Raw genomic sequence first — 15,615 nt, 5'->3', positions numbered from 1 at the left:
TTCTCTCCCAATACAAAGAATAAAAAGAAGCTTCCCGTATGTTATAAATGTGGAAAGGTTGGTCATTACAAACACCAATGCAAATTAAAAAAGAAAATAGAATCATTACATTTAGATGATTCAATTAAATCAAATTATATAACATAATTAATTATGATTCCATATCTTCAGATTCCACTGAATCACATATAGAACATATTCAGGATGATGACCTTTTATTTACAGAATCATCTGATTCTTCAGACTCCTCAACAGACACAGAATCCTCAAATCAAATGAAGGACACTAATTGTAGTTGTCCTATACCTACACATAATCTTCATATGCTTACTCAAGAAGATAATCTAATATTAGATATTATTGAAAAAATTACAGATCCAGAAGAAAAAAGATCTGTAATCACTAAATTTATTACAATAACAAAAACAAAAGCAAAAACACATCCAATTAGTAAAACACCTGATGAATACAATTTTGCTTCCATTATGAAAAGAGTAAGTGAACAACATACTTCTCAACATAAAGAACCTTCTATTTCCGACTTAAAGCAAGAAATCAAAGAGGTTAAAAAAGAAGTATATCAATTAAAAAATAGGATAAAAAATCTAGAACTACAACAATTATCTCAACCAGAAATTGATACAGATGAAATAGAATTCGATCAGCTCATGACATATAAGCCAGATCCACTAGAAGATATACCAGAAACTTCAGAAGCCAAACCTCATCTGGTAACCATCCCCTCTGTTAATTTAATAGACAAAATTATGATTCAAAAATGGTTTGTTCAAGTCAAGATAATTGTAGCAAAAGAATATAGCTTCCAAACCTCAGCTTTAATAGACTCAGGGGCTGACCTTAATTGCATCAATGAAGGTCTAGTACCTTCAAAATATTTTGACGAGACAACTCAAATATTAAACACAGCAGATGGTAGCAGACTATTTATCAATTATAAATTATCTAATGCCTCTGTTTGTAACAATCATCAATGTCTTAATACACCATTTATCATAGTCAAAGGACTAAGCCAAACAGTTATACTTGGAGTCCCATTTCTTACACTTCTATATCCTTTAACAATAGACCAAACAGGAATATCTTCGAATTATCAAAACATACCAATACACTTTGACTTTATTCATAAACCAAAATTAAAGGAAATTAATAATGTTAAAAGTCAGTTACAGAATAAAGAAAAATTTTTTTGTACTTTAAAACAAGAAATTAAATATAAGTATATAGAAGAACAAATACAAGATCCTTTGATTCAACAAAAGATTCAATCAATTCAACAACAGATAAAAACCTCTATATGTAGTGAGCATCCCAATGTTTTTTGGGAAAGGAAAAAACATAGTATTAGCCTACCATATGAACAAGGATTTGATGAAAAACAAATACCTACAAAAACTAGACCAATACAAATGAATACTACTTTATTAGATATGTGTAGAAAAGAAATTAGTGACCTCCAAACAAAAAAATTAATACGACCAAGCTCTTCACCTTGGAGCTGTGCAGCTTTTTATGTAAATAAAAATGCTGAAAAAGAACGAGGAGTTCCTCGACTAGTCATAAACTATAAACCTCTTAATAAAGTTTTAAGATGGATCCGATATCATATCCCAAATAAGAAAGATTTATTGGATAGAGTAGCCAATGCTTGTATTTTTTCCAAATTCGATATGAAATCTGGATATTGGCAGATACAAATTCAAGAACAAGATAAATATAAAACAGCATTTAATGTACGATTTGGACAATATGAATGGAATGTAAGGCCATTTGGTTTAAAAAATGCTCCATCAGAATTTCAGAAAATAATGAATGATGTTTTTAATGCTTATTACCAATTCATGATAGTTTATATTGATGATGTCCTAATCTTTTCTGAATCCATAGACCAACATATTAAACATATTAATACTTTTATACATGCAGTCCATAATGCTGGATTAGTAGTATCGGCAAAAACGATAACTTTGTTTCAAACCAATATTAGGTTTCTAGGACATATGATTCATCATGGTACAATTATTCCCATAGATAGATCTATCCAATTTGCTGATAGATTCCCTGATCAGATACTTGACAAGAAAGAACTTCAGAGGTTCTTAGGATGTTTAAATTATGTAAGTGATTTTTATCCTAATCTTGTCATAGATGCTAAACCTTTATATGATAGATTGAAAAAGCATCCTTTACCTTGGACAAATATTCATACTAAAGCAGTTCAACTAATTAAACAAAAGGTCAAAACACATGTTTGCCTTTCTCTTCCTCATCCTACTGCTTTTAAAATAATAGAGTGTGATGCCTCAGAAATAGGCTTGGGTGGTATTCTCAAGCAACGCATTGATAATCAGGAACAACTACTCAGGTATACCTCTAAAGCCTGGAACCCAACTCAGCAAAACTATTCTATGATAAAAAAGGAATTACTCGTCATTGTTCATTGTGTTACAAAATTCAGAGTGATATTCTCAATCAACAATTTCTCATACGAACTGATTGTAAAGCCGCCAAGGATATTCTGCAAAAAGATGTTCAAAATCTCGTTTCCAAACAAATATTTGCCCGCTAGCAGGCTATCCTGTCCGCCTTTGATTTCACTATTGAACACCTTCCCGGGTCTTCCAATTCTCTTCCTGATTTCCTTACCCATGCATTTTTGCAGGGGGGCAACACTGACGCCAACGACGAAGAATCACCACTTTCACTTGCACTACAGCTCTTTAAAGCTAATAGTAATAATACTACTCTATCATCTCCACCTAATTCCATGGGTTCTCGTAGCAATTCTCGCAACGACAAACGCCCACTGAATATAATACCCTTCGAAGGTGAATTCTCGCTTTTGGCAACCCTTTCACCTTTCAATTCTCCTATTCACCAAATTACTTACCCTGATGCTAATACTTCTACTCCTACTTATTCTCAAGCACAATCCAAATCCAATCAAAGGCCTAATTTGCCTAGGTCTTCATACATTGAACGAGCATACCTTATGGACATCACCATTGATGACCATCACATAAATACGGACCACATCAAGCTTGCTCCATTATATTTGATAAATCATTTAAATCCAACCAATGGAGTCAAAACCAGAGAATATTATGAAGCAATTCTCATCGAAACAGGATCTATATCTGTTGTCCATTACTGCCAACAGATTACTCGAATCATTGCTTACTCCAAAGTCCAAATTAAGAAACTACTCTCTTATGATGAGTGGGGATGCAATCCCGCTCAAGGAAAGAAATTACACAACCCCGATTTTTCATACAAATATTATAAATATGCCGAATACATAGAGGCTTGGCATAAAATATTTTATTACCAAAATCCAAACAATACTCATAGCTAGTATATCCAGTTTCGATTACCTGTTTTCGAACGATTCCCCAATTGGTTTAAAAATTGGTTTCTAGTTTGGGGATCAACCACTTCAATTTTACCTCCTGCTTTCCAAAAAGTGCAGGAACAATTTGTGAAATTCAATAATAGTAATAATGATATTGACAATCACCTTTACTTTGTGGCCTTATATCAACTCCCATGGATTATGAAATGGGAATGTCAATAATACAGCTGACCATACCTACATTCCCAGACTGGGCAAAACCATCTCAATCAAGTGGTGGGATATTTTTAATATGGATCCCACAACCATAGTTCCCAAGAGAATACCTCCACAAAAACCTATATATCACCCAAGTCCAAGTGACCATAATACAGCCAATACTTCCTTTGACTTCCTACATACCTACGAAATATGCTCCAATCTAACCCAAATGCTTCTAAAGAAATGCTAGAACAACAAATGAAAGAGATCTTCGTAGAAGAAGAAAGAAAACCGGTTTCATCAGACGAAACCGTACAATCCTCACCATTGCACACCAATCAATATTTGCAACTCGACTAAGCAGATCCAGAAGAAGAAACAGACCCAGAAGAAGAAGACCCAGATGAGTTTAGCCAAAGACCCTAAAAGATGCTCCACAGTACCTCACTGACATACACAGATTATACCAAGATACTTTTACTATGCCACCGACATATAAGACAAAAGCCACCAACAGAAGCTACCGACATGCTGTACAAAGATGCCCTTTCACCATCCCCACCGACAGAAGAAGACAAAAAGCCACTGTTCACAGATGCCTTTTACTGTGGCCACTTCCATAAGAAACAAAAAAGTCACTGTACATGATGATTTTTTAAGCATCATCTTTTATCTTTTTTGTCTTTTTCCCTTTTTTGCTTTTACTTTATGTCTTCTCCGCTTTTACTTTATGTCCTCTCCCCCTTTCGGTCTTATCACATCATCTCACCTCTTTGCTTCATCACGAAGCAAACTCTTCTATATAAGAGGAGGCTCCCTCTCATTCATACCTTAGGTCGCAAGTCAGTTCGCAGGTCGCAAGCCTCTCCGAGCTTTTCCCCTTAGCTCTGCTCCACTCTACTACTCTCCCTCTTCTCTCTTTTCTTCTCTGTTTTCCCCTTTCTTCTCTCTCTTCTGCCCGAAGGTACTTCATCATCAAACAAGCTATCCTGACCTCATAGCTCCATAACTCATTTTACCTACCAGGTTCTATCTCTCCTCCTTATCTTTATAACAGCATGTGTGATTGCAATATGCATTCTCTTCTTTCCTATTGCCCTCAACACTGGAAACTATTTTCCAGTTATTGCATATGTAAACAGTAAGTGTGTTATTGTATTATCACAGATAGTTCTCTTTGTAATCAGCTTGTAATAGTTTGCATACAGTTTGTATCAGGTTGAATATAGTTCGTATCAAAACAATTTGTTGTTTGTACTTTTACAGATTGTTTCGTATCAATACAATTTGTTGTTTGTACTTCTACAGATTGTTCTATGAAATATTAATGCAATTCAAAATATTGTTTAGTTTTAAATTAGGAGATTTTAACCACACACAGTGGTTAGTCCTAGATATATGAATTATTCCTTTAATCTGCATAATTCTATTTTGTCTAAATTTTTACAAAATTCTACAAGAAATAGTCAAATATAACAGTTTAATATTCACATATTTACTCTGATCAAATATATAAGATTAAGATTTTTACTGGAGGTCTTGGCCCCGTTTTGGTATCATATATATATATATATATGAAAAGTCTAAAAAACGCCTTTAGGCGAATTGCTATAGTGTTTCGCTTAGTTTTGCCTAAAAACTGTCACGGACTTACAAGAGCCGTGGCAGTCCTCATATATGTTTGCATCAACGTTGGGTGAAAAAATCCCATCAGATATGTTCGTGACGGTCTTTAATCCACGTCGTTTGAAAAACTGGACGGAGCTGAGCCTATGGGCGAATATACTGTTCATTTTCGCTTATAGGCGCTTTTTAGTCTCTTCCAACATATATATATATATATATATATATATATATATATATATATATATATATATATATATATATATATATATATATATATATATATATATATATATATATATATATATGAGTTTTGACATTTATATAAGGCATACTAAAAGTATCAATCTTATATTAGAGCAATGATCTAATGCAACTGTTGTATCATAGTATAATGCAACAATACTTCTAGAAGACCAGTGGTATTTGTATGATCTTAAATTTTGCACACACACTCTCTTCATCTCAATAATCAATTCAAAAAAAAAAAAAAAGTTCAATTTGAACCCTAGATATGGTCAAAATGAGTCCCCTCCAAAAACGAATCTAGACTATTCATTTTATGAATTTCAAGATCTTAGCCTTTATGAACTCAAAATCAGTTTTTTCCTTTTTAAAGATTGTTCATCTAATGATAATAAAGCCATCCAAAAAAAATTAGAAGTGAAAAAAATCCTTCTAAGGCCTAGATCTAAGCATCTTACCAAAATGAACGGCTTATGTTAAATTGGGCTAAAAAATTACTTTCTAGCTTGTGTTTTCAAATTTTCCTTTTCTGTGATTGTTCAAAAGAGCGTTTATTTCAAAATTTGGATCAAACAAATGGTTATAAGATGGTTTTTAAAGGTTGTTGTATCATATTACTATACAATTGTTGCATGAACTCATTGCCCCTTATATTATTAAAGTAAGTTACAGCTCAAAAATCTTCTAGACCTCAAGATGTAATGTATGGATAATAAGATATGTTTTTTTTAAGTCCAAATGTTGTACATTCTATAACAAATTATCTGGACCATAGAATTTCAAGATTTTCAAGTGTTTACATATTTGCTCGATTTGTGCCATTTATGGAAGTTTAAATTTCCTAATTAGGGATAAAGATAGATTTTCAATCCATCATAAGGCTTTTAACACCAGAACTCCATTTTTAGATAAAATTTTTAGGTGTGCCTTATGTTAATGGATGGTCTAGATATTGTGTTACAAGATGCATTATTTTCATGACTTGAATCTTTATTTTGTTCATGTCCTTACGTCTCGATGTTCAAATGATAAATTTAATAACTTTCTAGTATTAGATCAAGCGTTTTTTTCTGGGTTTTTGTGGTGCACCTTATTACAATGGAAAAGTATCAAAGGAAGCCATTTAATTTTGATACTTTTGGTACAAGGTGACTATGACTATTGTCTGTCAGACTTCAAATTGGGTGGTGTAACTTACTTTAATAAGATTGATACTTTTAGTGAACAGCTTGGATGACCAACTTATATATATATATATATATATATATATATATATATATATATATATATATATATATATTATTATTACAACTCCTCCATGGCCCTGCAAAAAAGAGGAGGGTAGTGTTTGGTGGGCAGCTAGTTTAAAACTTTTGCCACTTCTATTTTATAAATCCTGAACTTGTTAAGATGAGAAAATCGTATTTGTCATTATCCCAAGAGGGTGAATATATATATATATATATATATATACATGATACATGATCACAATCCTTAGATTATGGGGATTTCACAACAAGTATTTACCAATATATGGTTGTGCATATCGTACAGTAAGGAAAACTTCCATAAAGATAACCAAGATATGGTTGTGCATATCTTACAATAAGGAAAGCTTCCATAAGGATGACTATGAGCTGAGAGGCCAGCTAACACTCCCCCTCAAGTTGGAGAGTGAATGTCAAAAACACCCAACTTGCCGATTACTGATAGAAATTGTTCTTTGCCCAAGGCTCTGGTGAAACTGTCAGTGACTTGATGGGTGGTTGGAACATAGGATGTTCGTAGAATGCAAATTGAATCTTGTCTATGATGAAATGGCAATCTATTGCAATGTGCTTCGTGTGTTCATGGAACACTGGATTCGCGACAACGTAAAGAACAACTTGGTTATCGCAAAACAAGCTGATGGGTTTTGAATGATGGAACCCAAGTCACGAAGAAGAAAACGAAGCCATGTAATTTCACAACTTTCAAATGCCATGACACGGTATTCTGCCTCAGCAGAAGAGCGAGAGACTATGTGTTGTTTCTTCATCTTCTAGGATAACGGAGAGTTTTCTAACATAGCAAAAATAGCCAATAGTGGAACGACGCGTATCAGGACAACTTGCCCAGTGAGAGTCACAAAAAACTAATAATTGAAAAGCACTGTCAGAAGGCATGAGTAAACCTTGACCTGGAGAGAGCTTCAAATATCGAATTAGGCGCATGGCTGCTACAAGATGTGGTTTGCCAGGTTGACTCATATATGGGTTGAGGATGTGGACATGATAGACAATATCAGACCTGGTGATAGTCAAGTATATGAGTCGACCAATAAGCCTATGATGCGTAGTAGGATCAGATATGAGGTCACCAACAGTGGTATTTAGTTCGTGGTGTTGTTCCATGCGTAGATGAATAGGGCAAGCCCCAAGAAGCCCGGATTCGTCAATAATTTCCAAAGTGTATTTGGGTAGGGTGATGTAGTTGCCCTTTTTGGAGCGGGCAACCTCAATTCCAAGAAAATATTTAAGGAGCCTCAGATTTTTCAAGTAGAAATAATGGAGGAATTGCTTGAGAGAGGTGATGAGATCAAGATTATTGCCAATGACAATGATGTCATCCACATACAAAAGAACGATAGTGAACTCATGATGTTTTCGACGTGTGAATAGAGAATAATTGGCTTTAGATTGAACAAATCCAGCAAGAAGGAGAGCAAAGGAGAATTTTGCAAACCACTGTCGAGAAGCTTGTTTTAGGCCATAGAGCTACTTGTGTAATCGATACAACTGTTTCTCCCCTTGTCGATAAAATCCTGGGGGAAGGAGTCATATACACTTCTTCATGTAAGTCCTCATGTAGAAATCCACTATGTACATCAAGTTGATGTAAGGGCCAATTTCGAATTGAACCAATGGAAAGCAAGCAGCGTATAATAACATTCTTTGCAACTGGGGCGAATGTTTCATGATAATCCAAGCCCTTTTGTTGGGTGTAACCCTTGGCAACAAGACATGCTTTATATCTCTCAACAGTGCCATCTGACCGATATTTAACTTTGTAGACCCATTTGTAACTAATGAGCTTTTTGTCAGGAGGCAAGGTGGTGATTGCCCAGGTTTTATTTTGCTCAAGTGCTTGGAACTCATTTTGCATTGCTTCCTGCCATTTCGGGCCTTGCACTGCATGGGAAAAAGAAGTGGGTTATGGAATAGAAGAGACAACGAAAACAAAGCTCTGATGTGATGGAGAGAAATGGTCATAAGAGAGAAATTGAGAGATTGGATATCAATTACCTTTGATTGGTCCAGTCGCATAAGTTGACGTTGGAGGAATTGGCAGCAGAGCATGAGAACAATAAAAATCGGTGTATGATGAGGACGTTCTGATTTGCGAACATTTGTTATCAATTTGATCCAAGGAATTATGGGAAGTGGTTTGGGGTGATTCTTGAACAGTTTGTGAGGGAACCAAATTTCTAGATAGATGGGGTAAGGAAGATGGAGTAGTAGTGTGTGGTTTAGTTGAAGGAGAGGGGTAATCGGAGGTTTGTGGAAGCTCAATAATGGGTACAGGTAGAACAACCGCTAGTTATGTGGGTGGATGACTTGTAGAAAAATAGGAAAATGTTATCATGAAAACAACATCACGACTAGTAAAAGAAATTTGAGTTTTCAAGTAAAAAAAAATGATATCCTTTTTGGCCATGAGGATATTCAACAAACATGTATTTGTAGGCCCGGGCATCAAATTTGTCTCAATTAGAAGCCAGAGTGGTGGCATAGCAGAGACATCCAAAAACCCGTAAATGAGTATAGGTCAAAGGTTTATTGAAAAGAACTTCATAATGAGATTTGTTAGATAATAAAGATGTTGAAATTCGGTTTATTAAATATGTGGCAGTAAGAATGCATTCACCTCAAAAACTAAGAGGTAAATGTCCTTGGAAACACAAGGTCTCATGCCATTTCAAGTATATGATGATGTTTACGTTCAGCAGTACCGTTTTGTTGCGGAGTGACAGCACAATTGTATTATTGAAGTACTCCGTGTTCTTGAAAAGATTGGCGTATGCTGGTGGAGAAAAATAAGGATAATATATCTTATAATAAGGAAAGCTTCTATAAGGATGACTATGAGCTGGGAAGCCAACTAATAGAATTAATGCGGATACAGATAGAAGTAGATAAAAGAGTTATAGCGACTTATAGTCTAATTGAGGTATGGTCCTTAATAGAGCATAATGGCAGAACAAGATTCGTATAAACCAACCTCAAATACATGTGGTAAGGCTTGGATGATGATAATATATATGATTTTTACATTCCATGTAAAACAGGAGGAACAATATGCGAAGAGACCATTTACTTTTAGTACAATGAGGTCATAATCACTATTGTCCATAGATTTTAAATTGAATGGTTGTAAAGGTGTCATTGACTAGACTCGTGACACACCCCCAGCTATTAAATTTAATATTTAATGGCTAAGAATGATTATTACCTCCTTGTAATAACGTTAAATGGTCTCATACTATACAATGCCATACATAATCCAATGTAACGGAGCAAAGCACATTCTCATGCCAAGAGAAAACTTGGACGAACTCCTAATTAGGAGATAGTAACCATCCTTAATCATTTCATGAGTAAATTGAATTTCCAACTTCTATCTTTGTTACAAATAAAAACTTATATTTTCTCTTGGTTCACTTTTCTCTTGTTTTTTAGCCTTTTATGTTTGGAGAGTAAATATATATTTTATGCTTTCTCTTTCTTTAATGTTAGAAAGGAAAGCCTTTTTTACCAAACCCAAATCTATTTATATACATATTTCTTCATTTGCCTTATGCCATTTCACAATTTTCATATATATACACACACATGAGTACTTGAGCTTCAAAGTACCTTAGGGCTGGCAATTGGCCTAGGTCCTGGACCAAAAAAAATAGGGCCTGAGCCACAAAAAGTGACTTGAGGGGCAACCACGGCCAGACCACCACAACCATAGGGGCAGGCTGAGTTGTGCTAGAACCAAGGCCAGCCCGGTTTGACTCCGCCCTCTTTTTTATTGCTTTTCCTTTGATATTTTTCATTTATTTGACCTGGGCCAGCCTTTAACAGGATAGGGCAGGGCCGGCCTTATGGGTACAATGGCCACGCCATGGCATCTTTGGCCTCTTCCAGACGGGCCTAGGCCAGGGACAGGGCCAAGGCCAGGGCACCTAGCCCGCTGCTAGGGCTAAAGTACCCAAATGACGATGATCTTATCAACAACTAATGTATCATATATGTTTGTGTATTATCATCGTCAAAGCCCTTTCTCAACTAATTGGAGTCGGCAGCAGGAATCTTAGCCCACCATTCCTCTATTAACATATCCTTAGTGAGGCCACAAGTCTCCATATCTTTTCTCACTGCTTCCAACAGTGTCCTTTTGAGCCTACCCCTTGCCCTTTTTGAGTCTTCCATTTCAACTAACTCATATCTCCTAACAAGTGTTGTACTGCGTTTGCATCACAGACCCACCTAAGTCTACTCTCTCTCATCTTATTGCTTATTAGTGGCACACCTAAATTTTTTCGAATGTATTCATTTTGAATTTTATCCCTTCTTGTTTTACCACACTCATCTGTCTCAACATCCTCATCTTTGCTGCACTCATTCTAAGTATATTATTTTTGACCACCCAATATTCCGTCCCATAAAGCAAAGTTGGCCTCACAGCTAATGCCACAAACAAATATGTATGGCATGCAATTTTTACACCACCAAAGGCTGTGGTTAATCTCCACTGTTTATATGCCCCCGTGGTGTACCATAAACCACCCATGACTAAGTAGTGCATTGTAAACTCCATGAAACTAAACATACAGCAAATTTGAAAATACAACCATCTTGAATCCTCGGTGTGCACGACCTTGCATTTTAAACCTACTCAGCTGGCTCTGAGAAAAACAAAGCATAAATTGATAAACTATTAGCATACCTCATTGAACCTCCACTTAGAAACCATTAAAAATGAGTAAAAATGATGAAAGCGCATAATAACATTGGTTCTATGGTGTAGTGGTTAGCACTTTGGACTTTGAATCCAGCGACCTGGGTTTGACTCCCAGTAGGACCTCATTTAATCCACCTTGAATCTATAGTTGCATCAGAGTCCCCTTTAACATGAAAGGAAATAACGAAACTTGTAGCAAATTTTAAACTTTTTTTTATAACTCTAATAGAGTTATGTAACCATAAAAGGAAAACGAAACTTGTCGCCAATTTAAAACTTTTTTTTATAACTCTAATAGAGTTATGTACCCATAAAAGGAAATAATTTTTTTATAACTCTAATAGAGTTATGTACCCATAAAAGGTAATAATTCGAAATCCGACTCCATTTAATCATAAAAAAATTATTATTATTATGATTTTATGAAGTTAACCATAAAAGGATATACGCTCGCTATAAAGCTTATTTCTTTGTGTTCACTCCTATCACAAAAAGATGGACTTTGCCTAGGATGGTAATGGACCAAGATTTAGTTATGTACCCATAAAAGGAAATTATTCAAAATTCTAGATGCGACTCCATTTAATCATAAAAGGATTATTATTCTTATTTTTTTATGAAGTTAACCATAAAAGGATATACGCTCTCTATAAAGCTTATTTGTTCGTGTTCGCTCCTATCACAACAAGATGGACTTTACCTAGGATGATAATGGACCAACTATTAAATCTTGGTTGGAAATTTCTTTTACTTCTCTAGGTAATCTATTACTGACAACTTTTAGCCAATTTTTGTCGCGGTAATGTGATAAAATAAAATATTTTACACTAGCTATTCTTGCACTGTATGTTGTTACGTGTAGTATATGGTTGAGGTTTGTATAAGATGCCAACCTTGTACTATATAAATAAGTGTACCTCAAAACTACGCCTTTTAAATGCAGTTTAGGTGCCACAAGTTGCAGTCATATGAAAATCTATAGTTTGACGTTAAGCATATATATAAATGTTCGGTTTATGTAGCCTTTAAAGGCCTTATGAGTGCTTGTAAAATGAAATGATATAGTGGAACATGAACTCAGTAGGAGTGTAGTCCCTCGTGGACCATACTAAGCAAATGATGATTTACTGATACCGATCTATGCTTAACGATCTAGGCCAGTCAGTTGGGAAAAACCCATGTTACTTGAGCATGAAGAACATGCCCGGATGAGTGCGCCACGAGACTGTGTGACCCTTGTGTGTGATGGTAGCCTAGAGAGACAAGGGCCAAATCCTCATCCATGTACCGTCACATGGCATGCATATTGATAAATCGTTCGGAAAAGCCAGATATCCACCTTTGGGTGAAGCGTACACATGTGCGAGAAATACCCCTATGTGCCATAGAGCTATGGCCGCATCAGGTCGTGGTGGCCTTGACTCGTCTCTAGGGGAGGACTTGTAATCCACAGACTGGGATTGCAACCCCTTGATTAATCAACCTGACTTTGGTGACCCGCTTGGACTGTGGGTCATGGGAAACACTAGGTCAGTTCGATAAAGCTAGTGTGGTATGTAGTCCACAGTTAAAGGTGGAGTACCCATTATTACATATTGGATTCCTAAAACCATATGGATCATTTTCCCATCATAGTAATTTAATTGTGTTCATTTTATTATTGAAATGATTTTAGTTTTATTATTCGAATTTTTATAAATCTCTCAATAGTTTATTTGTGATTTTTGGATTTATAAAAATACAGTTATTGTTCTTACAAAGTTATAAAAATTCAAATATATATTTTAAATTATTTTATTCAATTTTTAAAATAATATTTTTTTATAATATTCCATAGGGGCCCATAGTGCACATGGGCCCAACATGTGGCATGTGGGTGGGGGCCCACATGTACCACAAAAGGGTGGCACGCCCCACCCTCTTTGGATTCTCTTGTTTGCTTTTAAGATAATGTTAGTTTGATTTGTGACATGTGGTCAAATCTTGGAAGGGATATATTGATTGTGACCTTATCTATTTTATAGCAAGTTTGTTTTAAAGAGATATCGTCAATTTGAATTGATATGAATCTTATCTTATTTATATTTGGTAGTATTTATCTACTTAATATTATTTAACATATCCTTATGGATTATGTGACATGGATCGTGCAATTTTATAGAATGCATGATATTTATTTTATTTAAATATATTGATGGAAAAATGGTTTAAGAAAATGGGATAATGGTTATGCACCTTCCATAATGTTGATGGCCCATCTATGAAATGATGGCTCAGATCTCTCACACCACAAGTCACCCTTGATCGACGGTCTATGTTCAATCTCACAAGAAAATGCAAGCCAAAGAAAACCCTAAAAAACCCTAATCTTATTTAAAGCCTATAAAAATGGATTGTCTCTACCAAAAAAATCTCTACACCTTATCTTTCTACCTCTCTCTCTTAAGAAAGTTTATCTCTCTCATGTTTGATATCTCTTTCCCGCATTGTAAAAGAACCTAAGGGTTTAGGTTATGGAGTTCTTCTCTCTTATCTCTCAAATATGGATTTACGGCTACAGGTTTTAGGGTTTAGAAAAAAAAGAATCCATCTCTCTCAAACAAGGTTGCTAAGAGAATTCACCTAGGGTTTGAGCTTGTGATCAAAAGGGTTCATGTTCTATTGGTGTGGCTTGGCTGAAATTTGCTTTCTCAGTTCGAGATTGAAGCTAGACTGTTGATCCCGGGCCATTGGATGGTGGTGACTCGGTGTGGGGTGTAATAAGCCTGATTGAGGTAATCTCCAGTACTCTTCCTTTTGTTTCTTGCAATCTTGTCTTTTATTCTCAAGCATATTGCATAGTTGTTTCAATGGCATAAAGTTGATAAGATCTTGGTTTTATTGTTATGTTGATTTTATTTTTAAATTTATCTTATTATAATAAAGACCACCTGTAAGTGATCTTTTGTCAAAAAGAAAGGGAAAAAAAAAATGTATTCCTTAGTAAAAGATCACATAAGTCTCTCTTTCATTGGTATCAGAATTATTGACACTTGATGTCATTAGTTATCTTTTCATTTTTTTTGAGTTTAGATGAAGCTTGAGAATGAGATATAAGAAACCTAATGACCTTTGTGGTCAAGAAATACACCCACGGTTAAGAATTATTGAAATATTCCAACACCAAAAAAGCCTTCTGCAAAATGACTATTCTGGGCTATTTTGGAGTAGTGATATAAATAATATAATGAGGTATTTTTCTATTATATACTTCAATGATATTTAGTGTATTTAAGAGTAGGATCTACCTGCAAAATTTCAGTAGGAGATCGTATAGGAATTGAGAGTTATGGACTCAACAATGAAAGGTGTCAGTTCTGACTATGGAAAATTCAGGAACTGTCTATTGACTTCCGTGATTTTTCCCACCAATCATATGATTTTATTTCTTGCTAAAATTTTACCAAAACTCACAAAAAATAGTCTACTTTCAAGAAAAAAATGCTTAATTAAGAAAGTCTTTGTGGTTTGAAAGATATGATCAATTTATTGAAGGGTGCACAAGTGCTGTTTTCTACAACAAAAACTATTTCAATGACTTGGAAGTCATAATTTTATTTCTATACTTAACATAATGTTTTATAGTCCACACTAAATTTTTAGACTTCCACTCTAAGTCTATTTTATAATAAAATTTATTTGAAAGAGAAATATCTATGGAAGAGAGGGATAAAAATTTTGGATTGAAGAGAGGTAATCCTGAATTTTCTACAATTTGGTATGTTCTTCATTGAAGACATGAATTTCTATATTTATCAAGCCTACTTAACAGAGTGATATAAAGCTTGTGAAAATATATGTGGTACTATTATGTGTCTAATTTCAAATAAAATTGGTTTAAAAGAGAAACTCCATGATGGTAGGGAGAAAAGATAATTTTACTAGATAGTGTTCATCTTGAAATTCTGCAGTATGATTTATTTTATGGCGTGAATGTCACTTATTTATTTCTCTAAAGAAAAATATTATTTGGGATTCAAACTACGATGTTATGATTTGGTTTTGAGTCTAGTTTTTAACACAAAATATTTTTAGAAAAAATTCTTTGAGAATTGAGATAAACAATTTTTTTAATTGAGAGGTGGTCATTTTGATTTTTCTGCTGAGAAAATTGCATTGTGACTTAAATGTTACTAAAACGAAGA

At 34.7% G+C, this 15,615-nt stretch overlaps 1 non-coding gene across 1 annotated transcript; it reads left to right on the top strand.

Annotated features, from left to right (window-relative positions):
- Positions 1-11,482: 11,482 nt before the first annotated feature.
- TRNAQ-UUG (transfer RNA glutamine (anticodon UUG)) lies at positions 11,483-11,554 on the top strand. Its single transcript has one exon. It is a non-coding gene; the product is annotated as a tRNA-Gln (tRNA).
- The last annotated feature ends 4,061 nt before the right edge of the window (positions 11,555-15,615 follow it).

Source organism: Amborella trichopoda, chromosome 12 (genome assembly GCF_054954075.1).
Source record: "Amborella trichopoda isolate Santa Cruz 75 chromosome 12, AtrichopodaSantaCruz75HAP2 v2.0, whole genome shotgun sequence".
Taxonomy (NCBI): domain Eukaryota; kingdom Viridiplantae; phylum Streptophyta; class Magnoliopsida; order Amborellales; family Amborellaceae; genus Amborella; species Amborella trichopoda.
Note: the sequence above shows the minus strand (reverse complement) of the source record. Positions and strands in the feature narration are given on the sequence as shown.